Genomic DNA, 27,427 nt, shown 5'->3' with positions numbered 1-27,427 from the left:
AGATGGCATAACTAGATGTAGTATGCATGATTTCCTCTATGTTATCATATTACTAAAATTTTCCTACAACCACGAGATACATGAAAAGGATTTTAAAAATTTAATCAATTGAATAATTTGAGATAAAAATATTTAGTTATTCTCTCGTTGCAAAAATAAACAGATCCATGGATTCCTTAAATCAACAAACCAAGCATGGTTTGATTAAAGGTAGTGTGAATAAATAAAGAATTTTTGTCGTTGACTTGATGTTATAATAATATTAACATTGTTTGGAAACATGTGGATCATGTATATGTCATGCATATGATGCTATGGACATTGAGTATTGTGTACATGTTGCACAGGTGGTACCGTGTACATGTGGTACAGATAGTGCTGGTGTGGCTGCAGGTATTACATAATATATGACATGATTGTATGTATGTACACATGGTTAAGGATAAGGTGATGGGTGATTTCCTGGTGTAGAAATGGTCCAGAGTGCATGCATAGGCAAGACAATAGTCAAAGCTAAGGATTGGTTAAAGGTTAAGTATCTGTATTTTATTTCAGCTTAGTATGCATGAGATTTATGATTTTGGTCTATGATGATATCATGTGATCTATGATTGATGGTTATGAGTTAAGGTTTTGATGGTTATGTTCTGAGCTAACCTGATGTGATACTATTACACATGTTGGGTGGTCGAATATGCTAGTTGACTTGTTGTGACTAATGCAGGGAGACTGCAGGAAGTGAGTGTTTGGCAAGAACACTAATGCATTGGAAGAGAATGCAATGTCTTCTTATTATAATGAAAATAAGGGATCATAATTAAATGGCGGGCAACATTAACCCATATTTACTAAAATACTAGTACTGTTACATTAACTATGGTAAACAAAATTGAGTTTCAGCATCGGAAAATCTCTCACTAAATTTGATTGAAATAAATGTACAAGTAGAAATAAAAGGGGATTTCTAGTAGAAATCCTTTGTAACCAATATATCGGAAGATCTAATTCAGGTGGCAAGGTCAGAGGAACTTGAAAATGCAGAAATAACTACCTATGAATGAGGAAATAAATTGTAAGATGCAGTTATACACCGAGGATGGTATAAATTTAAAGGGGGGAGAATGTAACACCCCTTCATTTTATGTAACACTCTCTTAACCTAAGATAAGAAAGGCTAGATCCATGGTGTGATAATGAAAGTAAATAATTTATTATTAAATAAATAAAGATAAATTAATCACTTGGGAAACGAGACACCAAGAGATGAGATACTTGCCAAAACAAATTCCATTGGTGAATGGGAATGGATAATTATTTCATGATAAGACTTCTAGATAAAATTCTAACTAAGCTTAATGTATTGGGAGATAAATATCCAGTAGGTTTCTTAGCTGGAAAAATATGTTAAGTTTAACATAAAAGGCTTGCAGGAGAGAAAGGCAAGCTTTTATGGGAAAAACCTCATGCGAAAGAAAGGCGAGCAAGATAAACATAAAAGCCTTGCAAGAGAGAAAGGCGAGCTTTCATGGGAAAGGCCTTGTGAGAGAGAAAGGTGAGGTTTTCCATGAAAAGCCTAGGAAAATGGATAAAAATATCCACCTAAAAGTGGGACGCCGCTAAAGGAAACCATATCATGAAAGAAGGTATTAAATACCCATTGAAGGGATCAAGAGAGGCGATTGATCCATGGAAAGAACTCTCAGCTCGGGAGTGAACTAAAGGAAGTCAGTGCTAAGTTGGGTGGAGGTGCTTGATTTTTCAGGTGACATTATTTCAATTTCTCTCGTTGGATTCCATTGCATGGGATGTACTGTATGTTGCTCCTTACCTTGTATGGTTTCGAATTCTCTCAGCATGTGTATAGCTACATGTGTGATCTTTGTGTAGGAGGATGATTGAATAATGATGCATGAGACAACTATGCATGATGAATAATTAAGTTTTTAAGGGGGAGGGCACTTATTTGACCAGTTGAACTAATCCTTAGGGCTTCCCATTACCATTTATATTATCAAAGTTTAAATTAAAATATTTTCTCAAATTGGGTGATGCCAGTTATTTGGTAATGGTGACTGTTTACTGGTCAACATATTTTTTTCTTAATAATTATTTTCTTAAATTTCAATGAGAGTTGTTTCTTCAAAAAAATCTGTAATACCTTTTATGTTTGTCACGATTATCATCTTCTTATAATCTAATGGGAGTTGGTTCTCGAAGGGAAACGCACTTATTTAGCCCGTTGAACTAATCCTTAAGGCTTCCCATTACCATTTACATTATGAAAGTCTAAATTAAAATATCTTCTCAAATTGGGTAATGCCAGTTATTTGATAATGGTGACTATTTACTGGTCGACATATTTTTTCCTTAATAATTATTTTCTTAAATTTCAATGAGAGTTGTTTCTTCAAAAATCTGTAATATCCTTTATTTTATGTTTGTCAGGATTATCATCTTCTTATAATTTAATGGGAGGTGGTTCCTTCACATAGAAATTAGAAATTGTAAAAAAAATTCTTCATTTTAATTTTAATTTTTAAATGTATTTGTTAATATTTTTTACATTTAAATAATTATAATTTGAATAAAAATAAAGAAATTATAGATAATATTACCAAATTAGAAAAAGGTATGTAATTTTTTTCAATTTTAGATTTTATTCTCAAATGTATTTATTAAAATTTTTATAATTTAAATAAAAATAAGAAATTATAAATAATGTTACCAAACTAGGAAAAAGTATGTAATGCTTATTTGGTAATGGTGACTGTTTCGGCCCCATCTTTTTTTCCTTGAAAATTAATTTCCTAGATTTCAAGGAGAGTTGGTTCCTTCTAAGATCTCTAATATCTTTTAGGTTTGTTTACCTGGATTATTATCTTCTTAAAATGTAATGGGAATTGGTTTTCTTTCTTATTTTTATTTTAATTTTTAAATGTATTTATTAATATTTTTATATTTAAACAATTATAATAAAAATAAAAATGTAGTGTTAATTTTATAGTTTAGGTTTGTGGAGGATCTATTGGTCAGTAGTTGTAATAGATGATACCAAAGTCAATTACTCAAATTTTATAGACTATTGCTAAATTTGACGCAAATTTGGACAAACCTACTTTTTCCTGGCAGATAAAGGTGTCATTTTCGCCGGTGACATTGGGAACAAGTCAATGGTTAGATGTTAGATGTATCAATTGTTTCTTCATCCTCCCTGTCCCTGTGAAGGATGTTGGATGTCTTAGTTGTTTATTTGTCCTCTGCCCTAGCGCCGTGAGGGAGGGGTTGGTGGTCCAGGGCTTGATCATAAAGTCATCCTTGGTAATGATGTTCCGCTCCATGAGGTTGTGAAAAAGGCGGACCTCATGATTATTGGTCAATGTTAAGGTTGATGTTCCAACATAAAAACCCTTAGCGAATGGGAGGCATGGGAATGCGGGCAATGTTGAAGAATCTGGGGCACATGTAGTTAATGAGATTCTTCTTGACTTGATAACTATTTGTGAGGCATTTTCAATTTTCATATTATCAAAATCTTCTCTTTGAAATTATTACAGTGTGTGTTTCTTATTTCATCAAATAGATAACAAAAACAAAGAGACAAGAATACAAGATGTTGGCATTCTGCAAGGGCTAAAAACTCTCTCTCTCGATCAGGAAAACCCACACATAATTATTCTTATAGAGATTCCTATTGATGAACACCAAGACCATGACCCTTGACTTATTATGCCACTCCAAGACCAAGACACCAATCCTCTTCTTTGTCACTATTGAGATAATCATCGTTGATGTAGCACTAAGGTCATCATCATGATCTTCAATGTTGCTACATCTTTGCACTTTCATCAAGGTCTTAACTGTACCACCGAGATATTATTAAGGTATGCCCTTAGGCCCATCAAGGTCACGTGATCATAACCTTGTGGTAGAGTCTCCATTGAGATCATATATATGCTTATGATCATGACTGCAGAGAGTGTTACTATAGGAACTTCTTTTTCGAATTATGTTGAGACTATGTAGACTAATGTGGGATCTCTGAGATTCTTGTCATCACTACTATGCCAAGATTATACTGTCTAGAATGATGAGACAGAGTGTTCCCCTCTTTCACTGAAACCCTTATCATCATGCTTATGTCGACAATGTTACTATTTATGTAGCACACATCTAAAGCTATAGTGATTTCGTCTGAAGTGTGAACCTTATGCGAAGATAGACAGTCATGTAGCCATTTGAAATTTGAGTTCCTGTACCTATGAAGTAGTAGAGATGCTTCTACGAAATTCTAGGTTTCTGTGGTGACTCTAGTCACCTATTTATAGGTGTTATGCCTCCATAATAAGCCAACATGTCAATGTGAACTTATGTCTATATTTTATTGAGTCGACATGTCATTTGTATATACTTTGAAGCTGAATTAGCTGATCTCTCCATCATTTTGCTAAAAATATTCTTCTTTGGAGGATGGTGCTTGTCTTTGAAGGTTATTTGACACTAGCTTGACCCATATTCATGCTCAAGAATATCTCTTTAACATGACTTTGATTCTTTGACTTTCTTAGACCTTTTGAATGAGCAAGAAACTCTTTCGAATAATCTACAAAAATAATATTTCTTTTTTTTATATAACTACAAAGATCAAAATTACAATTACAAATACCGAACCAAGTTACACTTCTCTTCAACACTCCCTCTTAACTAGGGAGGTATTTACAATGGCACTTGGTCATTCTCAATTTAAATAATTTCTCATAAGAAGGATTGGTAACCCATATGTTATAACATCATAGTAACCAATGTTTTTTATAGCAAGGCCTTCACTAACAACTCTACCTCTCATAAGATCAAAGCAAAATGTTGGTGAGACCAATGATTTATAGACACCTTTATCATTATCTCTTAAGGTACATACCCACCTAGGTGTCCATTGAGTATTACCTTCTAGGAATATTTTATCTTGGGTTCCCAGCCCTCAAAGAATATTAGTCCTCTTTCCTACTCTTATCTTGGATTCCCTACACATCCTCAAAGAGCATCAAATTCCAAATGATTACCCGATCCATCATTCTTTCTTCTGACGTGAAGACAAGAATGTTGTGTCTATCATGTGTCTACATTTCCATTCATGACCTTCACCTAGACTTATAGTTATTAGTGCTGGTCTATTGTGTTGTCCCTCACACCTCACTCATTTCTTTGCAAATGGTCAGTTGTCTAGGATGCATAAGAGCAATGAATTTGAAGCAATTTCCTAAGCCACAAAAGCTATTAGATCTTGATTAGACCCTCTCCATTGCATAGTGCTTGAAATGAGCTTTCCAACAATACATAGAAGTCTCAAAATGTACCTCTAGATCAGAAGATATGGCATATGGAATGAGTCTTGTTGCATTGAACTAAGGAAAATAACTTATTGGAGGACCCCAGCCATAACAAGTTGAGCATATGGAACATCTCGTAGTCCCGCATTCCACATGACCCCCATAGTTCCTTATGTGCCATCCTTTAAGGAATTGCGGGGCAGGAAGAACGCCAATAATGTTAAAACATTAGGGAAGTGTAGAGGCTGATTTACACTAAAGATCATTGAAAAACCAAGCGTAGGCGGACCCCCTTTCTCTCCCCTCTAGGGGAGCCACATCGCACACTACCCGAAGTGCCATACCCCGCAAACCCACAGTCCCACAACTTCACACTACCCGCAGTCCCGCATCTGACATATCAGCAAGGTCCTAGGGAACATACTTAAGGTTATCGGTAGTTCAAAGTGTTGAATTCCGATATCGTATCCTACAAGTCCCGTCGTCCCATAGGTCCCCGCATCCCACAAGTCCCACAGGTTTGCAGGTCCCGCCCATCCTCGCATCCCACATCTCGGTGACCTCGGAGTCCCGCAGTCACATCAAACTCCAAAACCTTGTCGGGCATCAATCTTGCGATATAGTGTGAAATAACCAAGGATGGCTGAAAAAGTCTAAGACAAAAAAGCATGGAAAAACCAAGGCCAAGTCGCTCACTTCTCTCTCTTCCATGTGGCAGTATGGTGATATGGTAAATCCTGCATCTCACAATCCAGCAATATCGATGAATCAATGAAATTTTCATTTCAAGACTGTGCAGGGGCCGATTTTGCGATACAATGTAAAAATTATGGGAGGGCCCAAATTCATGAACAAAGGAAATGCACGTGAAAGCAAGGCCAAGTAGGCCTTTCTCTCTCTCCTCTAGGGGGCCACAAGGCAGCGTAAGATTGGTCCTTAGAGCTAAAATTGTAGCTAATGCTATCAATAATGTGGTAGTATGGAGGACACATGGCAGTACAGACATTGATGTGGCAAGGGACACGTGTCACTCAGTTTTAGCATTTTCATGGGTCCTATTGGGCCATTTCTGGGTGACACATGTCACCACTCGCACGTGACACATGGCAATGATGATGTCATCCCTCATATTTGTGATCGCATGAAATGAAAATTATTTCCTCCGTCGATGCTCCTCCCCAACTGCGATTGCGATAAGGAAGAAGCCCCCAGATGCGATATTTCATATTCTCTATTTGATAAAGATTTTGCGTCCGGACTTCAGTCGATGCAGTGTAAGAGAAAATCAAAGGGTATTTTGCATTATAAAATAAAAATGCCCCCTGACACAAGTTTAAATGCCTTAGCACCTAAAAGGTTAAAGCCCCTGGTCTTAGCTCGTGGTTATATGAAGAAAATAGAGTTAAGTGCGCTACATCAAAGGGGGGTTAAGGGGGAAATCAAAAAGTTCTTGTTTCGCCTGTTTTAGAGGTAAAAATGTCATGGTTGATAGACTTTGTTGTTACACTACATCAAGGCATTGATAGTGCAGGATTGTGCAGAGCTTTCAAAGACATTTAGCTTGGTAGTAGGGGTGTTTAATGGAGGGATGGTACATTCAAACTAGGTGTGGGCACATTCATGAGAAAACTATTATGCAATACGCATCCAAAGTCGACGCCAAACGCAGCTGTAACATTACATGTAGAAGATCGAGCATTCAAAACCAAGTATGGGCGGAGTAAAAAATGGCTCTTTATCACCTGCTTCCAAGGTCGGCACCGAAGGCACTAAAGGCAGAAATGACAGCAGTTAGATGAGTAGAATAGGAAACCATACCATCAACTAGATGTAGCTTGAAGCCAAACTAATTACAGGGATGAGCGTGGAGATATTGCATTAATGTTTCATATGTTTTTTGATCTTGTGATGTGCTTTCCTTTATGAGGCAATTACTATTTTTTGTGATGCTTTTTAGACAAAGAGCTTTCCTTGGCCAAGACAACAAGCTGATCTGATAGCTGAGACTCAACCCAGGGATATTTTGTATAGTATCATGATTGATAACGCACAACTTCTTCTTATAAATAGGGGGTAGAAACACTGAATAAAGGTTTCTAAATTTGCAAAGAAAGGTTGATATTTTTCTGAGACTGTATCACTTAGTTACATAGTTCTTTGACGCGGTCCCTTTGTGTCACTCCTTCTTTGTTGCTTTCTTCTTAGGAGCAGCTCTGTCTCTCGGGAAAGTTGCAAATACTTGTGATTATGTTGGTGCCTTCAGTCCTCCTGTGATCTACAACGCTCGGATACCATGTTGAAATTTGTAAGTCTAACACGTTAGAAATTCCTCATGCATTATCTGGTTTATTTCACCTACTTGTTTATTCCTTAAAAAGTTGTTTAACCATATAAATACTGAAAAGAAAAACACAAATACAGTCTCAACTCATATACAGATCATCAACTGAAATAATAAACAAACACACAATCGATACCGTTATTTTTGGACAATCATCGCCGGAAAAACCAAACTTGGGAAAATTGGTGCAATAGTTCTGAGGGTTTTGTTATTAAGCATCTTTCTTGAATACAACTAATGTGCCAAACTAACTGACCCAACAAAGATTTCTATCTCGTAGTAATACCTCTCTTCGGAAGCAGATATTCAACAAGTCTGCCCCATGAAAGTCTCTCCAATGCTTCTGTGGGGCTCTGCGTCAGCCCTCCTGGCCTTTTTGTCACTCTAAAACCCTTTGCATCAACCTTCTTCTATTTTGCGTTGGCTCTCTAGCCTTTTGCGTCACCCACGTAGGCGCTTCTAGCCTCTACGCAGTCGCTCTTGCCCTTTGCGTGGCTCTTGCTGCCACTGCCTAAGCACCTCAATCTCTTTGCTGGTCCTTCAGCACTATCTCTACCTCTCTGCTATGCACTCACTGCCCCTCATTACAACTTAGATGACTTGTTCGAATTTTTTGAGCAAACCCTGCTCTCGAAAATCAAATCAACTAATCAATCTTGGCGAGTCTCGAACTCACTCTCAAGCCTCCTCTTATACTTTTTTTGTTGAGTCTTCAACGACCGAGATTAAATTTATAATCAATGGCTAAGGTTAGATTTGGCTTGATCCATGTCTTTTAGAACATTCTCACCAAGTTTTATATTAATACCCATTAATATTTTTATTTTACTAAGTTTAGACTTACGAATCCATTAGAAATATTAATTATTTTAATATCTCTCTAACTAGGTGGAATTTTCCCCAAACCATTTCTTGGTCTTGGAGATCTCATGTGTTTTAGCCTCTCTACCAACTTTCATTGCTAGATCGCATCTGATGCTACCCCAAATCAACAACTCCTAGATATGATCTCGATGATGATAGGAGAACCCCAACAACTAGATCTATTCTAGAAGGCAAGGTAGAGGGTGATCTTCAAGTAAAGGAGGGAACTATGGTCACAAAGGTGTGTCAGGTGATATAGATCATGATATACACATGGGTCCAACGATAGTACTGGACCCAATCTTTCAAGGAACTAACTAAGGAGGATTCACTGTACCCTTAGCCATACTACCCGACTACCCTATTGTACGTGTGAGTAATCTCCCCGAGTGTTGTTATCAATGTAATGTAGAAGCAAGACGACCAATGGATTCTTTAAGGTCACGTCTTAGGTTATCCTAAGGGGATTCCGATATACCCACAGGTAGTGGAAGTGCAATTCATGCGCAATTCTATCTAATGTGCTACTACTCGAAGGCTACCCACAAGGGTTACAAGGGAGTCCAACAAGTGTGACTACCTCTTATAGTTCTTATGTGCCTACATCCCAAAATCTGCAGGTTTATGTGCTCAACGACAGATCTTGTGATTTGAAGATGCTGAAACACGTCTCTAGCCTATAAAAAAACTGGTATTGTGCGACTCCTAATCTCCAAACACTAGCCACGTATCCATTGAAGAGCCCATGACAATGACAAGGAGTTTAATAATGTTACAATGGTAGGTAGCGGTGGATTATAACTCCAGTTCCAAAGAAAAATAACACAAGCTGTGATACGAATAGGTCTAGAGATTTGAAGCATATAATAACATGTTAAATAACACAAGCTGTGATACGAATAGGTCTAGAGATTTGAAGCATATAATAACATGTTAACAATATACCTTCACACGATACTCTTTCCAACGACATAATTAAAATAATGAAATATGGCTGGTATGACGTATGTGGAGTCGGGGAAACATTCATGTGAACATAAGGAATAGGATCAAACCCCTCGATTAACAATGTTGAAGTTAATTACTTATGTTTATCACATGATACAACGAAGTACCAATAATTTAATATTTGGTCATGTTAAATGAATCTATGAATTAAAAAAATTTGAGGTAGCTATTGTAAGTAAATAACTTTTTTTTTTTTTTTTTAAGTTAATTACTTATTCTTGTTTGAAGTTAATTACTTATGCCTATCACATGATACAACGAAGTACCAATAGTTTAATAATGGGTCATGTTAAATGAATTATGAATAAAAAAAATGTTGAGTTAGCTATGGTAAGTAAATATTTTTTTTTAACTTTTTTAAAGAGTTGATGAACGTGACACAGGGTCATACAGATGTAGGATTGTAATTTCTTTTTTAAATAGGAGTTTTTTTTAGTGCGATTTTTTGGACTTTCACTTGTTTGACTCGGCTGAAAATTTTGAGGTGAAACTTTGATTTGTATTATTTAAACTTGTTTTTTGGACTTTCACGTGTTTGAATCTGGCACAATATTTTAAGGTGAAATCTTGATTCATATTATTTAAACTCGTTTTTTGACTCTATATATGGATTCAACACCCTGAAACAACGTAGCGTAATTGGATTGTGCACGGATTACCCATCTAGTTTGTGATTTCAATAAATTCATAGCTTATTTTTTGAGATATTAGACCGGAAAAACCCATAGGAAAAGTTTCCAAAAAGTCTCACTAAAGATAACTCACTTTAAATAGGCTATATTCTATATTAATATCATAGGTCAATACTAGACTGGAAAAACCCACAGGAAAAACTTCCAAAAAGTCTCACTACAGATAACTCTAAATAGGCTATATTCTATATTAATATCATAGGTTAATACTATGGGTCAATACCGTGGGTCCTTTTTTATTTTTATTTTTATTTTGTTTTTATAGGGTTATTTTTATTTTTATTTTATTTTATTTTATTTTGTTGAAGGTAAAATATTTACATTATTTTACTTTAACTCAGTTAGATATTTACATTAACTAAGTTAACATGTTTAAGTTACATTACATTTGGTTAGGTTACAACATCTCTACCATATTGGGTCTAAGAGCACCTCTCACCACAAGGTAGCATAGTTTATAAAAACTAACTAAATCAGCCTAGATCCATCTTAACTCGGGATCTACAAAGTGTGGAAATGGATAAATTCTATTTTCACTCTAAAAGAGGTTTATTTATCAATATTATCTCTCTCATCCCTTGGTAGATCACGAGTTAAGATGCATTTAGACCAGTTTAATTTCCCCCTTGAGCTAAGTTATATTCAACATGGGCCATTGTTATTTTTATTATTATTTTATTTTTATAGAGTTATTTTATTTTATTTTGGCCCATTAAAACATTTACACTACATTATATTAATCTTTTTACTTAATTTTATTTTTATTTTTAAATAATTTGGCTTTGTCAAAATGTTAAACATTACATTACATTTCTCCTATACTCCTTATACAAGTTAAACATATATGCATTTAAAAAACCATGAAACAAGATTCTTAACTATAAAGATTTCTTTTCACTTTAACACGGAGATTCCTAATAGGGTTTTGCAACATCATGGTTAGATATCGTGGATTATCATTACTATGAAGCTATAAAGCCCAAACTTAGTGGATTATCATTACCCTGAGCCTACAAAACCCAAACTCCATTCATATTACAGTTGCTCACATGACAATTTTTTTTAATCAATCAATTTAATGAAAAGGACAAAAAAACAAGACTTCTTCTTTGGAGATAAATATCAGTTTTTGACTTTTATATAAATATTTAAATTTCAATCATCTACTTAACAATTATTAATAATTAATTTAAGTTTCTCAAAACTCAATTCCAAAATAAACACATCTAAAACTCTATTCCAAAATAAAAACCTCTATTAATATAATTATATAAATATGTTAAAAAAATAAATTGCAAATATTTTTAAAGCTGAAACAATATCCATTTTAAATACAAATTTATATTTACACATAATATTAAATAAAATTAATTGATTAAAACAATATATAACAACATTTTAGAAACTAAATTTTTATATATATAATTAAAAAAATAAACAAATAATATATTAAAAAAAATTAACATATTTAATAAATTCAAACTAAAAATAACCTCGTATATGAATTTTATGGGAGTTTCTATAAACTAATAAAGAATGTGAAGACCTGAATCAAAGACTCAACAGGATGACTGTGTAGGAGATGGGTGGTTGATAGAGGGTAAACTGTTATAGTTGAATTCTCCCACATAATATGAATACGTTATGTAAGTTGGTTCTTGGAAGAAAAACAAAAAGGGGTCCAGAGAAATAACAAGTCACCTCCATAACAGTAAATACACTCAAATGCTTCAGAGGTATATGCAGTTCCAATGAGGTTGGATGTCCGCTGCGTTCTGCCCATGGCAGACGGAATAGCCGGTACGGTCAGACAAGTTTTCCTCATTACCAAATGAGATTCTGTGATTCATCCTCTCTAAAGTCCCAATCAGAGAGGCAGTCAGATGCTGAGTTCTTTCGAGAAGATGGAGGTTTCTCTACACTCAAATACCCCAACTCATTTTCTCTCCCTGTCTCCTCTTGCAGGGGCCTGTCACACCGGATCCGTTATCGATCTCCACGGCAGAGAATGCAATATCCAGCATTCTGCAATCGCATTCCTTCGATCTAGAGGCCTTTCATCTTTTCAACGACACTACAGGCACTCGCACCTACCCAGTTGATAACAACTGGGAATTTGGCCGCGAAAGCGTATTGAAATGGGTGCAGTATGCAGCAGACAAGAATGTCCAACACCTCAGTCTCGGCTATTCCAGGGTAAAAGAAACCCCACCTCCTGCCCTTTTCTTTTGCACTCATCTCACTACGCTTACACTCGCCAGTTTCATTCTCACCCATATTCCAACACATTCCTCTGGATTCAACCATCTCATTACTTGCTCCTTCACAGACATGCAATTGACCGATGATTCATTATCCTGGTTTGCATCACATTGCCCACTTCTGCAAAAGCTCGAAATATCTTGCTGCACTGGCCTGAATAAGCCCACCATCTCCGCTCCCAACATTTTGCTTTTAGATGTAATGGTATGGGATGATATAGAGGTTTTAACGGTCAATGGTATGGGTGAATGGGGTGTTCTTTCACGAGCTTTCAGTTGGGATTGTTGCACTAGAAATGCAGTGCGAAATTAATGTGATTGGATTGGAAATGGATTCGAAATGCAGTATCTCGGCGCAGAGATTTGTTGAGATAGTGGGGAGTTTCAAAGCTTTGAAAAGGCTTGGAATTCACATTTGTGATCCGTTGGCTGAAAGGGAAAAAGAGATCACTTTTCCTCTTATGAGCCTGCTGCAAGGATTTCCTCATCTTGAGCACCTGATAATAGATGGCGTGTTTCTTCTGGTGAGGAATAGTTCCTAGGGTTATGATTAGTATTTAATTTCTGCTTTTTTGCTATTTAAGTCGAAGTTAAAACGGATTTCTCTTTGTAATGCAATGCAGGAATTAGGTAGAGATCAGTTACCAGCACGTTTAAGCCCCCTACTTGCCAATCTGCGGTATGTGATGGTAGAATTGAAGGAATTTGACGAGAGAGAAATGGACGTGCTGGCGTGTTTGCTTAAGAGCGCTCCTGCTCTTGAAGATCTGCATTTCGATTTGCCAGAGAAATACGAGGAGACGCAATACACCCGGTTTTTACAGAAATTGGTAGAACTGTGGCGAACAACATCGTCGTCATGCCGGTGGCTTCATAGAATTTTACCCCGCTCCCAAACGAGGTTCTGAGTGTCATCTTTCATCAGACAGATATTCAGATGGGAACGAGGTTCTGAGTGTCATCTTTCATCAGACAGATATTCAGATGGGGATTTAAATTTATATTATGAAGGTCTAAATTAAAATATCTTCTCAAATTGGGTACTGCGAGTTATTTGGTAATGGTGACTGTTTACTGGTCGACACATTTTTTCCTTAATAATTATTATCTTAAATTTCAATGGGAGTGGTTCCTTCAAAAATCTGTAATATCTTTTATGTTGGTTAGGATTATCATCTTCTTATAATTTAATGGGAGTTGGTTCCTTCACATAGAAATTGTGAAAAAAAAATCTTCATTTTAATTTTTTTCTTCAGTGTAAATCTCTTCCTAGGATGCAAGAATGACGAGGTAACTGAATAAAATTTAGGAACTCTAATTAGAAGTTCCCAGGGATGGAAGATGTGACTAAACAAAGGAAGAGATCGTGGAATAGGAAAGAATGATAAATCAACAACCGATATCCCAAGAAGATTTGAATATGATATCTCCCAGAAAGAAATGAAGACTTTGATGGAAAATATGGAAAAGATAGATATCTTTAACATACATATCTTTAGGAAATGTGTCAACATGTACGCTAATTTTGATGCTTACACGAAGATGTAATAGTGAAAAACCCTCACAAAGGTAATTATGATTTAAGTGTTCATTACTTATTTATGAACTAGTATCTGGATCGGCTTATGAAGGACTACTAAAGGGAAGAACTATTGATATCTTCCTATATAACCACGTGGAAGGATGAAAGACCTTTCTGAAGAAGAAAGCATGATAAATATAGAATAATAAGAAGAAATTCTAGATGTAGATTGATAGAGCACTTTCTGATGAGAAGGGCGATGACATGATTGGCTCATGGATGAAAGTGATGAATAGTCTATGCCCTATGAAGACGTCCCCAAAAGAAGAAGACTCCTTGACAAATAAAATACATGACAATGAATGAAGGAGTTCTTCTAGCACCTGGTTGTCCCATCATCTCCACCTGAGGAGATGTTGTAGGTCCCTAATTAAGAGGGAGCCTGGAAACAAGTTTCTTACTTCGAAGAAACTTTGAAACTCCTAAGCCAAGAGGAGCTTAGGTACATTCCTTCTGTAGGAATGAGTAAATTTGTCCTCCCTAATTGAGAGGGAGAGTTAAACACATTATTCTTGTCTTCACTTGGGAAGACTAAATAGAGGATTGGGTAATAATTTGGCATCTCATACTCTTTGAGGATGAGATAGGGCATTGAATATAGTGAAGGGAGAAAATAAAGAGATGATGTCAACCCTCCTCCAAGAGATCATTTTGGTCTAACTGCCATGGACAAACACCTATATATACTAGTACTCGGCCTCATTTGGAGGAAATCAAGTTCGATCAAGCAAGTCTACAAAGAAGTGTGGAAAACATACTAGAGAAAGAATCTATCTTAGTGAAGTAAAATGGAAAGAGGGCGAAGTTAGTTTGTCGATTGTTTTGCGTAATATATCCTCCCTTGTGCAAAGGCATAAGATAGTAAGGTGCCAGAAGAAGGTTGAAGTCTTGCAGCTACATCGAGGTGATCTTATTTTGGTAGAATACCTCATTAGAAGGAGACGAGTAGAAGTGGAATATGTCTCTCTCTTAAGACCGATATTATCAAGGATACCACGATTCTCAGGGAAGCCAAGAAGAAGAAGACTTAGATTCTCAAGGAACTCGAGAAGATGAAGAAGAAGAAGTTGTCTTAGAAGAGAGGCTACTGAATTGGTCTTGCTAGTACTCTAGTGTCAAGGGTCATTTTCATGGTCTCGGTGTTTGTTAATTGAATATTTATAAGAATTTCGTTTGGTTTTTCCTCCCAAAAGTTGAGAGGTTTTGGCCTTGGCTAACAGTCCTCTATACTATGTCTCTTATCTCTCTATTTGTTCATGATATGATAATTGTCTTGATGAAAAGAACATAATAATAATTACAATAAAGATAATATCATAATGAAGAGTCAAAAGTACATCACAATCAATTATCATAAGTATAGAAATCACCTAACTTATAATGCCTTAGATTCCTCAACATGGTATCAGAACTAAGGTGCTAAAGTTAAGAAGGGCATCTAATCAAGAAGACACACAAAGACTAAGTTTCAAAGAAGAATCAAAGCGAGACAAAAATAATACCAAGAAAGAGATCAAGATCTTCATTTTACCGAAACCCTAGATCGAAGAAATTTACCTTAGCAAAAAGTCTTGGAAACATCATCAAGGAGGAAGCAGAAAGAAAGACTAAAACCCTAGTAGAATCTTCGAGATCATCATTCATCGATCATCTAAGGAGGCATTAGATCAAAAGGTGTTGTTGTAAAAAGCGAAATATTCTCTTCACTTGGAAGATGGTCATCCAAAAAGGACTTTCTTATCCTTAAAAGAATCATCCAAGAAGCATCAAGTTCATCACCACCAAAGAAATCTATTTGAAGATTCTATCTTCACAAGTAAGTATCTTCTCTCCTATAACCTAGTAAAATGATTTCATGTTTCGAGGAAAGTCAGAAGTTGGTTGGGATATCAAACTTCCTTGCATGAAAAGAAAGGATAGATATAGTCCTCGAAGTAAATGAAGTCATCGATCAAGTTCATGGAAATATTTCCAAGCCATACGAAGATCGATATCTATCTGAATACATGGAGAAATTTCTACAGGCTTAAAATATTCCTGAGGAATCTATCAAATATCCCCTCATTCCTCATATAGCTGAGTTGGAGACATCAAAAGAGTTATATGATAAGTTGATAGAGCTATTATATGAAAGTACAATAAGAAATATCATATCATTTAGATATGGTCTATATACATTGAAGGTGTCAAATGATGAAGGGATCTATCTTCATCCCTTTCAAAAGCATCTCAAATAAAAACTCAATTGTAAGACCTAGGAGAGATGATATCTCATAAGGAAGTGATTTCCATCATTCTAAATGATAACTCATGAACAAGTTGGTAACCTCATGCCCAATGAGGAATAGGAATCTATCAAATTCAAAAAATTATTGACTCTATTCAAGATAGAATAAAACATGTTGAAGGGACAATATGATGAAGAACCTAGAAAAATGAGTTGAACAATTACTAAAGGAAAAAGGAAATTCAGTAAATTTGGTCCTCAAAAGAAAAAGAAAAACAAATCGTTAAGGTTCAATGTTTTAGATGTCAATAATTTAGGCACTACAAAACAAATTGCCTTAAAATGTACACTAAAGAAATAAATCAAGAGGAATCTCATATTATCGAACAAGTGGAAGAACCTGAAATGAAGCAAAAGAACGAGGAAGTGAGATGATATCCTTTAAAGAGATAATGTCAGTCATCCTCCAAGAGATCATGTCGGTCTAACTACCATGGAGAAACACCTATATATACTAATACCCATTTTCATTGGAGGAAATGAAGTTCGATCAAGCAAGTCTACAAAGAAGTGTGAAAAACATACTAGAGAAAGAATCTATTTGATCGAAGTAAAATGGAAGGAGGATGAAGTTAGTTTGTGGAGTGTTTTAGGTATTATATCCTCCCTTATGCGAAGGTAGAAGACAGGAAGGTGCCAGAAGAAGGTGAATTCTTGCAGCTACATTGAGGTGATATTATTTTGGTATAATACCTCATTATAAGGTGTCGAGTATAAGTCAAATAGGTCTCTATCTTAAGACCAAGATTCTCAAGGAGACTTAGATTCTCAGGGAAGCCAAGAAGAGGAGGAAGAAGAAGTTGTGTCAGAAAAGAGGCTAGTGGATTGGTCTCTGGAAGACTCTAGTGTCAAGGGTCATTTTCATGGTCTTGGTGTTCATCAATTGAAGATATATAAGAATAATTTCATTTGGTTTTTCCTCTGTAAGAGTGAGAGTCCTAGCTAACAATCCTATATATTGTGTCTCTTGTATCTCTATTTTTTCATGATATGATAATTGTCTTGATGAGAAGAACATAAAAAACATGACAAGAAAGAGAATATCATAATCAATAAGCAAATGTCTATTACAAGAAATTATCATAAGTAGACAAATCACCTAAATTATAATGCCCTAGATTCTCAACATTACGATCCATTTTGAGCAGTTAATAAGAGGATAATAGATGATCAAGAAATGAAAGAGGTGGAGGATGAATTATTTTTTCTTTGAGCCTTTGAGGATGGAGGGTTCATAAACAATGACACAAAAGATAAACTTTTCCATCTTGAAGCTAGGAAAAGGAAGTTTCTAAAGGAAAGTGAGACCTTATGGAAACTAAGGAGTAGTAAATTTGGCTCGATTGCAGATATGAAACACAATTTTCTTAAAATTTTGTAAAAGGAAGATGTCTTATGCTATCCGGAGCCTCGAAGATATGAAGGATGAAATGTGACATCTTTTAAGGATCTTTCATGGTTGGGAAATGATCATTCTCGTACCGTCTTCAAAGTTCATATTGAAAACATTCTTAAAAGAACATAAATTTGTTGTTACTTTGTTTTCGAGGAGGGTAATCTCAATCTCATTATAGAACTATTAGACTTAAAATGATAAGAGGTCTTATACAACTTCCAAAAATAAAAGAGACCTCGCTTGAATTGGTGGACTATTAGGTTTTTTTTTTTGGAATTTTATGATTTCTTTGTGAATGACCTTCTTCGTGTAGTGGAGGAGTGTACAAGGATAAGGAATATTTTAACATATTTCCATATAAAATTTATATCCCTAATTCCAAAAGTAGCCAATCCTACGTCCTTTAATGGTTTTTAACTGATTTCACTCTTCAAATGCATCTAAAAGATTCTAGTCAAGTAATTTCCAGCCGAATTAATATTATCCCATCCAAATCTATTTCCAAAGACTATCTTAGCTTTTTGGAAGGGTGACAAATCCATGAGACATTGGTTTTTTGTAGGAATGACTCCACAACCTAAAATCACATAAAATTAAAGGAGCAGTTCTAAATATATACCCCTCCAAAGCTTGTGATAGCATTAGGTGGCTTTATATCCACCTACTTCTAACCCATATAGGTTTTGAAGTGCATTTTACAACTCATATTATCATCTACGTCACATTGGTATATCTTATGGTCTTGATTAACATAGTGATGTCCTCATTTTTCCATGTTGAGAAGGGTCTAAGACAAGGGCACGCACTTCTTCCATTCATATTATTATTAGTGGTTGAAGGCCTAGCTAGCTCATTGACTAATGCAAAATGAAGGGGCTTACTCATTGGTGTAGGGCTGGTAAAAAATTTGATTATTACCTTCTTGGTATTTACATTAGGGTAATTTTAATGTAAAAAATGGGTCTCAAGAATGTACTAACAAACTTAACTTTAAAAGAACCAATATAACTCAAGATAATGATGCCATCCCCAAGGGTGGATATTTTGGAGGGAAAAATAAGAAAACTACATTTTTAATTGCATATTTGCCTTATCCCCTTGTTGTTGAAGTTAGTGATAGCATTGGAAGGTACTCTACATAGGGTTGGTGTCTTAGCATGTAGAAGACATTATTTTCCTGTTCTACATTCTTACTTGGTGGACTAAGTGATTTATATCTTGTTTCCTAATTCTAACATAGGAAAAGTACAACAATTAAGTTAATTAATTATTATGGGTTACTAAGTTATTTTTTAAGGATTAATAATTTAACTATTAAGTGACCTAGAAATAATCTCGATCATTTATCTCTAAGTTGGTTCTAGAAGGGATATTAGGTTTATGGATTTGGACTTAATTAAGATTATAAAGGGAGCTTATTGTTTAAAATGTAGCAACAAAATCTCACTTTGACTTATGCATTGGACAAACTAGAGAAAAATCGAATTTTTATTTTAGCAGAAATCCTGGAGGTAGTTAACTAAGCTAAAATTGAACTTTTCACTGAGTTAACTTAGTTAATTAGAGTTGGTGAAGCTTAATTTTATTTTAGTATGTTTTATTTCTAATTTGTAGCAATCTATATTAGTTTAATTTGAGTTATTGTCAGTTTAACTAGTTCTAACTATCAGAAGGACTAGTGGAGGTGAAGTTGTGGAAGTGGAACTTCAACCACATTTAGTGATCAACGATTTAACTAATAAATCAACCCAAAATAATTGTTCCATGCAAAGAATTCAAGTATCGTAATTGATATGGATATTCCAAGGCAGTGTACTATTAGTTTTAGCATATTCCAATGTATAACACCCCTCCATTGTATGTAACAATCTGTTAACCTAAGCTAAGAAAGGCTAGGTTGAAGGTGTGATAATGAAAGTAAATACTCTATTATTAAATAAATAAATATAAATTAATCACTTGGAAAATGAAACACCAAGAGATGAGATTCTTGTAAAGTAAAATTCCATTGTTGAAAGGGAATGGATAATTCTTTCATGATAAGACTTCTAGATTAAATTCTAGATAAGATTGATGGATTGGGAGATAAATATATATTAGGTTTCTTAGCTAGAAAAGGATGCTAAGTTTAACATAAAAGCCTTGCAGGAGATAAAGGTAAGCTTTTATCGGAAAATCCTCACGGAAGAGAAAGTCGAGCAAGATAAATGTAAAATCTTTGTAGGAGAGAAAGGAAAGATTTTATGAGAAAATTCTCGCACTAGGAAAGGCGAGATTTTCCATGAAAATACTAGGCAAATGGATAAAAATATCCACCTAAAAGCAGGATGAAACTAAAGGAAACCATATCATGAAAGAGAGTATTAAATACCTATTGAAGGGATCACAAGAGGCAGTTGATCCATGACAAAATGTTCGGCTCAAGAGTCAACTAAAGGAAGTTAGTTCTAGGTTGGGTGTAGGTGCTCGATTTTCCAAGTGACATTATTTCAATTTCTCTTGTGAGATTCCATTGCATGGAATGTACTGTATGTTGCTCCTTACCTTGTATATATTGTTGAATTCTCTCAGCATATGTGTATAGTTGCATGTGTGATATTTATGTAGGAGGATGATTGAATAATCATGCATGAGACATGTAATGAACCTCCTTGCCTACCCAAAAATTTCACCCTTAGGCTCCATTAAATTAAGGATTTCTTCATTTATAGTTAAAGTTTTACCCCTCCTTGCACATCTTGTCTTCTAAAATTACCTCAGCCATATTATTATTAGGCCATAGTACAAATTTCCCCTTAATTGTTTTATTGGTTTTATTATATGGAGCCTTAGATTCATTAACAAGTCTATGGTATATGATCAACCGTTAAAAACTAATCATGGCATGCGTCCTATGAAACCCTTGGGTTAATCCATACAAGTATTAATGGACATTAATTCAAGTTTACTGTAATTAATATGGTTTTGTATCATGATCATAGTACTCTACACATAGTCAATATGTTATTGACCAACCCTTCATTCACATGCATAACTATCTGGACTAGTCTGAAGGTAGTCTTAGACATGCAAACACAAATAATTTCAACCATTGGCCATACACTGAGGAGAATCAAGCATTAATTCCATGATTGTTCCACATGCATAAGTATTTAATTTATGAAGTATAATAGGTATACTATATTTCTTATTTAAAGGTAAGATGTAGATTTCATAGCTATCTCACCTATTCATATATGATCTCCTCTTAAACCCCATTAGTGTATTATAACCACATATTATGCTTTCAATATTAACTTTGTTCTTAGAGATATAAGGAGTCACAATTATAATACATTATCATAAAAATAATTAACACGGTAATCTACTTAAGTATAATTGGCACATGCAATTTTTAATAGATAGTTCATGGGTACAAGTATTGTCACCCACTTTATACACTTCTATTTCTAACTTGACACTCGAATGCAACATGCATAATGAAAACCATTATCTCCATAATAAAGGTAACCCTGAGATAAAGGATTAAACAATTTCAAAGTAAACATATTTCATACAAGTGACTCAGATTGTAATGAAGGAAAACACCAGAAATTTAGTCATAAACATCTCATTCAATTCATTCATTAATGGCAAGAAAAACTTAAATCTTCTCATAGACAAACTGGAACTATAATAGAGAGAGAGAGTAAGAATCATCCTACAAACATCCCATGCATCTAATGCCAACTAAAACCTCTCTTGGAGTGAGAAGCACCACCACCAAGCCATGAATAACCTCTGATTTCCCCCCGAGCCGAACATCTTGCCAAGGATCAATTGTCCTCAATTGATGGATGCAATGGGTATTTAGTACCCCCTTTCATGATTTATTTACCATTAGCGGCATCCCGCTTTATGGATTTTTTCGTTTGCCTAGGTCTTATCCAGAAAATCTTGTCTTTATCTCCCACGACGTATTTTCACAGAAAAAGATTGCCTTTTTCTCCCACAAAGCTTTTATGAGATAAGATTACAGACGCTCAATAATATATTCTATTCACATGAATAAGGGAATTACACACATAATTATACAATCAATAGTCTCAAGATAGGAATGCTATCTTAGACGTACTGTAGTGTGGTTGAGAGATTCTCTCAACCACACACTAAACTAGGAGAAACTAAATCCCTATTATGTAGGAACAAACTCCTCAAATGGAGAATTACAACCATATACAAGTAGGAATTAATTATTTCCAACTTCCCCCCTTAATGACTACTTGTCATGATAGTCAAATCCACCACCATCAGGCGAATTGCATGTACAAAACCTCCAAAAGCACAATCTGTCGCCCTTGAACAGATCCTCAACTTCTTTGATCCCGCGGATCCCCTTGAAGGTGAATTGGCGCGATCCTGAACGAAAAAAAACCTGCGCCCATTTGCGCGATTAATGGCCTAACAGACGCACTAGTTGGCCTTCCTGGCGCTGCTGTCAGCGTGAAAAACGTGCCAATCCCCTTCTACTCAGAAAAAATCATCTGAGTCTAAGCCAGGTGTTCTGCAGTCCACCTGCTCAATTGAGCACAAAGCTCTCGTGTACACACAGCCACAAAGGCAAGCTTGTCAAACAACGCATTGACATCCACGATTCCAGCCACAAAGGCACCTCAAGCCACATAGACGATTCAGCCACAAAGGCACTTCAGTCACAAAGACTATATAGATGGTTTCTGGCTCACCACCAACCCTCACTTTCAAGTGATAAAAGATGGTTTCAGGCTGACCATAAACCATTACAAAGTGGTTTTAAGATCACCACGAACTTTCAGATGCCTTTAAAAATCTTACATCTGATTCCACATTTTGGAGTTTCTGGGTACATACAATGACTATTACAATAACATGTTAGGGAGTCTATTCCACAAGCCACACTAACTCAAACAAAAATCTACTTTGTTGTCCACCATAACCGTTGTTGCTGCTACTTTATCTCATCTATTCATTGTTCACATCTTGGGCATCTTTGTCAAATAAATTCTTGGAACATCCATGAACCTGTCATTTGTTAGAATAGCCAATTCTAACAAAATAACTTCATATTGAAGTGGCTAATCTCAATATGTATATCAATTTAAATTCTAAAAAAATACTTCACCCAAAAAAAACATTTACCCAAGTATGCACAAACAACAATGCTTTTTCCTTCAAATCTACCACAAAGTTGTTCTCTTCTTTGAATGAAGAATGTAGCTGTTGCTAGGTTTCTTTCCTCAACAACAAAAACCCTATCACAGCGCGATTTCCCATCAACTGATTTGCGCTGGCTACCTCAGAATTGATTGCTCAAACTCCTTACAACATGCTATCAGTTCGTGCAGGAAACCTCCTAAAGAAATTAAGCGGAGCATAAGGAAGTTTGTATCGGGTGGCGCAGCATATAAAATCCTGATATAACGAACATTAATCGGAACGGAGTGAATATAGAATTATGGCTGCAAACAAGCAAAAGGTGACAAATATGGTTGTGGCACGGGGATCTCTCCAGCTCAAGAGAGACTGAAATCTTTCACACTGTGTTGCCAAGTTTCTGACCAAAGTCTGTATTCTGCCCGCAACACTCCTCAACCATCTCAGAACTTTTTGAAGTTGGGAAAGTGTCGAATTCCTCGTCGAGTTCATCAGGCCAGAAGCAGCAATTAGAGGTCTGTTGTGCCAACCAAGTGTTAGACACCCATTATTCTCCTCAACCCTATATCCTTTTCCACCTGAGAAGAGACTGAGAAACATGTTGGCCTACTTGAAAGCACTGGATCCCAAAGGAATAGGCTAGAAGCCAGCGTTTCTCAAGCGAACGCTCCAATTCAAGAGAGGTTCGTGCCTTTCCAACCGTTCTGATCGCTTACAATGTTGCAAATTTCTCGACCCAGATAGACTTATGACATCACCAGCTCTTCGCTCTGGGCCTGCAACCCGCGCGCCTCCGGGGAATCAAAAACTGTGGAATAATAGTGCAGTGCCTCTGTGAATCGATTCAAGAAAACAGGGCGGTTGTGGTCGGCCTCCTGTTCAACCACTGTCAAGATCTTGGGCTTCAGGCTCCAGATGGAAGCGAGTACTCGATCGATGGCACTGGGTCGTCCCGGGATGGGGTCCTCCAGGAGACGATGGAACTCAAGGATAGAATTCACTGCAACAGCCTCGAGCTCAGGCTGGGCGTCGAGCATCCATGGTTTGATGTCGGGGAGGCTTGTGGCAACATAGCCACGGAAGGAGAATTTTACAATAACGGACTCTGAAAATTGGTGGAGCCTCGTGCTGACCTCCTGCAAGGCATCGGTTCCGTCGGGTTGGGGTGGGCCGATTCTGGTTAGCCTGAAAGCCGGTGGCCCGCCGGGGTGAAGAGCCAGTGCCTGTATCAAGGCCGGCCATTGGATCCCCTGTTTCAGATTGAAGTCTATGACATGAACCTGTTGGTGCCCAGAGAAGGCATCCAGAATGGCCTGGTTGGCTATGAAGTGAGCGAATTTGAGATAAGGGCAGGTTTGGTAGAAATGAAATTGCAGAAAACAAAATTCTCACTTCTTTCACCATTTCTCGTGCGATGGCCAAATTACTGCATTGCACCGCTTCTGCGTAGGCCATCAGTGTGTGCACGAGACAGACTCTAGATTCGTGTGGGTCTGCCCCCATTACTACCACGGTTCGCTCCGAAAGCTGCGGGTCGCAGACACGGTAACGCTTTTGCTCTCTTCCTATAACATCCTCTTCCAGATGGTCTAGCCCGGATTGGACTTCAAACGAGCAGCTGGATTATCAAACCCATTTCCGTCGCCCACATCAGAAGCCATAGCAAGCAGTACCCTGCAACCGCCGCTGCCTGCAAATCCCCCTCGAGATTCCCTGGATCAAGAAATGCAATGCTCATGTGAAATCCAGGCCCCACAAACAGCCACAACTTCCGCCATGAAAATGGAGGCACGTAACCCTTGTCTTCTCCGTCCGGATCGTCTATATTAGCAGAAATTTTCTTACTGCTCTCATAAGCTCGTTCCTCTCCATCGATTTCCAGCCGCTGACCTATTGTCTTCTTCGACTCATCTAGTAACAGCATCGAGATGCCATGGCTCGAAACATAAAAGGTCCTATGTGCACGGCGGTCAAAGGAGGTCTCAATAGCCTGCTCCCTTAGATCTAAAACCCTGCCACGGTACAGACCCAGGTTCGTTTCCCAGCTGGTACACCAGCAGCTGAATTCTTGCACCTCCTAACTGTGACCTCCTCGAGGCGTACGAATCAAGATAAGCACCACTCTGGCAGATCGCTCATTACCCACACAACTTTCGATGGATAAACAAATAATGAAATTATACACTCAATTATTTTCCCTCAGCCCAGGGTGGCCAAGCCTAGGAGGGGCCAGGCCCTCACAAGACTCTGAAGCTCTGATACCAAGATAAAATTACAAACGCTCAATAATATATTCTATTCACATGAATAAGGGAATTACACACATATTTATACAATCAATAGTCTCAAGATAGGAATGCTATCTTAGACGTATTGTAGTGTGGTTGAGAGATTCTCTCAACCACACACTAAACTAGGAGAAACTAAATCCCTATTATGTAGGAACAAACTCCTCAAATGGAGAATTACAACCATAGACAAGTAGGAATTAATTATTTCCAACTTTATGTTCAATGGATCTTTATCTCCCATCCATCTGATGGATATCCAATCCATCCAAGCTTATCTAGAATTACATCTAGTAGCTTTCTCATGAAAGATTAATCTATATCCCATTCCTTGTGGGATTTGGCAAGCATCTCCTCTCTCTTGGTGCTCCACCCTCCAAGTGATTTATTTTATTAATTTATTTAATAATACATTTTCTTTTCATATTACATATCACCTAGCTTTCCTCACTTTAGGTGCAGAATAGTTTAACCCACAATGGAAGGTATGAAACCTAGCTTTCCTCACTTTAGGTGCAGAATAGATTAACCCACAATGGACGGTGTCAAACCTAGCTTTCCTCAGCTTAGGCTTACAAACATTTAACACACAGGGGAGGATATCACACCTAGATTTAAAATAGATTAGGTTTACAATAATGTAGTACACAAGGAAGGGGTGTTACATACTCCCCCCCTTAAATTTTAAACTGTCCTTGATCTATCATTGCATCATGTCCTCATTCACAGGTAACTGGTTTCTGAATCCACAACTCCAATGGCTCTGCCATCTGATGCAAAAAAAAACTCTTTGGTTCTCCAACTAGCATCTTCCTCTGCACAGAAGTGCCCTGATACAATGTCGTTAAGGTATCCCAAATTTCCCTTGTCATGTTCTTCTCGGCAATATGTTGTACTACATGATCCTTGACCCCATCAAGGATTATGTAAATTTTCCTTGGACATTGAACCCTCATACCTTTCATTATTAGTTGGGTTGACTGAGATAGCCACAGTTCTCAAAGCAAAACCCTTCATGTAATGTCTATCCAGTACATACATGATCTTGGCCTTCTAGATGACAACGTTGGAAGCCCCGTCCAACCCATCCTAATCCCCCAATCTATTCGTTTCCATATCCGCTCTTCTCCTAGTCTTACTCTAAGTCTTGACTTCCCTCCCGAAATTTCTCTCCTAGACTCCCCCTGAGTCTTGATTTCCTTACTGGAAATATTCCCGCAAACTTTCGATGTGCTCCTCTCCGATCCTCTTTGCAACTGCAACTCGGATTTGGCTTTCTTGGCTAGAAATTCGACAAGGCAGTGACTCCCTCTACCTTGGCTCTGTCCCATTAGGCATTGTTCTATTTAGATAGCAATAGAACCCCACCAGCTTCTTAATCCATAACCTTCCCACACTTACCTGTGCCCCAACAACTGAAGAAACTGAGCCTTCTATCTTTGCGTAATCTCGGCAAAGGCTTAAATCACTCCTTTGGACAACCACGTCAAGCCTACCTGACTGAGTAGGATGACATAGCTATTCATGAGCCTCTTCTACCTCTTTCTTCCTTTGCGTTGGCCCTCTCTCTGGGTCGAAATGATGACGCGGTCCCTTTGTGTCACTCCTTCTTTGTTGCTTTCTTCTTAGGAGCAGCTTTGTCTCTCGGAACAACTGCAAATACTTCTGATTATGTTGGTGCCTTCAGTCCTCCTGTGATCTACAACGCTCGAATACCATGTTGAAATTTGTAAGTCTAACACGTCAGAAATTCTTCGTGCATTATCTGGTTTATTTCACCTAATTGTTTATTCCTTAAAAAGTTGTTTAACCATATAAATACTAAAAAGAAAAACACAAATACAGTCTCAACTCATATACAGATCATCAACTGAAATAGTAGACAAACACACAATCGATACCGTTATTTTTGGACAATCATTGCCGGAAAAATCGAACTTGGGAAAATTGGCTCAATAGTTCTGAGGGTTTTGTTATTAAGCATCTTTCTTGAATACAACTAAGGTGCCAAACTAACTGACCCAACAAAGATTTCTATCTCGCAGTACTACCTCTCTTCGGAAGCAGATATTCAACAAGTCTGCCGCATGAAAGTCTCTCCAATGCTTCTGTGGGGCTCTGCGTCAGCCCTCCTGGCCTTTGTGTCACTCTAAAACCCATTGCATCAACCTTATTCTATTTTGCGCTGGCTCTCTAGCCTTTTGTGTCACCC

General features: G+C 36.9%; 1 pseudogene; it reads right to left on the bottom strand.

Annotated features, from left to right (window-relative positions):
• Positions 1-23,200: 23,200 nt before the first annotated feature.
• LOC149144219 (DELLA protein GAI-like) lies at positions 23,201-24,851 on the bottom strand (annotated as a pseudogene).
• Positions 24,852-27,427: the final 2,576 nt, after the last annotated feature.

This window comes from Pinus tabuliformis, chromosome X (genome assembly GCF_031772625.1).
Source record: "Pinus tabuliformis cultivar Carrire ecotype Pingquan chromosome X, CPIR1, whole genome shotgun sequence".
Classification (NCBI taxonomy): Eukaryota; Viridiplantae; Streptophyta; class Pinopsida; order Pinales; family Pinaceae; genus Pinus; species Pinus tabuliformis.
This window is presented reverse-complemented; position numbering and strand designations above follow the sequence as displayed.